We start from the raw sequence: 1,242 nt of genomic DNA, 5'->3' as shown, positions 1-1,242 counted from the left end.
CACGAAAAGAATCTGATCACAGTGAGACTAAAACTTTATCACTCAATGATTGACAAACCAGACACGTTTTATCATCTTGTCAAAGACTATTCTTGATTTGGATATATTTATGTAGAATAATTTTTATCTTCTTATCACTGTAAAAAAATGTATTTCGTGATCTTAATGTAAAATATTCTTGACTCCGTTGTGTCGACGCCGCCAGGCGAAGAAGTGGGAACTCCCAAGACATATGAATAGAGGTAGTCTGGCCGTGATAGGAGTGTTGAGTAGCAGTCGAGTAGCAGTTGTGTAGCGGTTGAGTAGAGATCATACGAAGGTGCTAGATAGCAGTAGCTTGAGGCATAACAGACTCATCACAGCGGAGACCTTACTTTTGAAAATCTTTTTAAATAAGCGAAACCGGTTAAGTTAATAAATACTTTTGAATGACTCCTGCATTTTCAGATTCATTTTCTGCAATTTCAGATTCTTTTACTCGTGCGGTAACCCCTATATATACGACAAGCCTTCTTTCAGTTTCCGTCTATCAAATCCACACACAAGTCTTTCGTCAACCTGATGTTATAGTAGAAGACACTTGCCGAAGGTGCAACGCAGTGGAATTGAACCCAGAGCCATATGATTAGGAGACAAGCTTCTTACCACACAGCCACACCTGCGACTATTGAAAATATGCATTCTTGCATATGTATCGAAATTTTACAGTCACCCTGTATTTATATTGGTTTCAAATTTTGGCACAAGGTCAACCATTTCAGGGCTGGAGTGGGGTTAAGTCGATTACATCGACCTCCAGTGCATAACTGGTACTTATTTTATCGATCCCGAAAGGATGAAAGGCAAAGTCGACCTCGGCGGATTTTGAACTCATATAAGCATTTTTCCCGGCATACTAATGATTCTGCCAGCTCGTCGCCCTCCCCTGCATTTTTATTGTTGTTGTTGTTGTTGTTGTTGGCACTCCGTCGCTTACGACGACCGAGGGTTCCAGTTGATCCGATCAACAGAACAGCCTGCTCGTGAAATTAACGTGCAAGTAGCTGAGCACTCCACAGACACGTGTACCCTTAACGTAGTTCTCGGGGATATTCAGCGTGACACAGTGTGACAAGGCTGACCCTTTGAATTACAGGCACAACAGAGAGAAAGTTGTGGTGAAAGAGTACAGCAGGGTTCGCCATCATCCCCTACCGGAGCCTCGTGGAGCTTTAGGTGTTTTCGCTCAATAAACACTCACAA

General features: G+C 42.4%; 1 protein-coding gene across 1 annotated transcript in view; it reads right to left on the bottom strand.

Moving 5' to 3' along the window:
• LOC106867494 (cytochrome P450 10) overlaps nucleotides 1-1,242 on the bottom strand; it is a 29,237-nt gene that overhangs the window by 2,901 nt on the left and 25,094 nt on the right. The window lies entirely within an intron of this gene.

Source organism: Octopus bimaculoides, chromosome 8 (genome assembly GCF_001194135.2).
Source record: "Octopus bimaculoides isolate UCB-OBI-ISO-001 chromosome 8, ASM119413v2, whole genome shotgun sequence".
Classification (NCBI taxonomy): Eukaryota; Metazoa; Mollusca; class Cephalopoda; order Octopoda; family Octopodidae; genus Octopus; species Octopus bimaculoides.
Note: the sequence above shows the minus strand (reverse complement) of the source record. Positions and strands in the feature narration are given on the sequence as shown.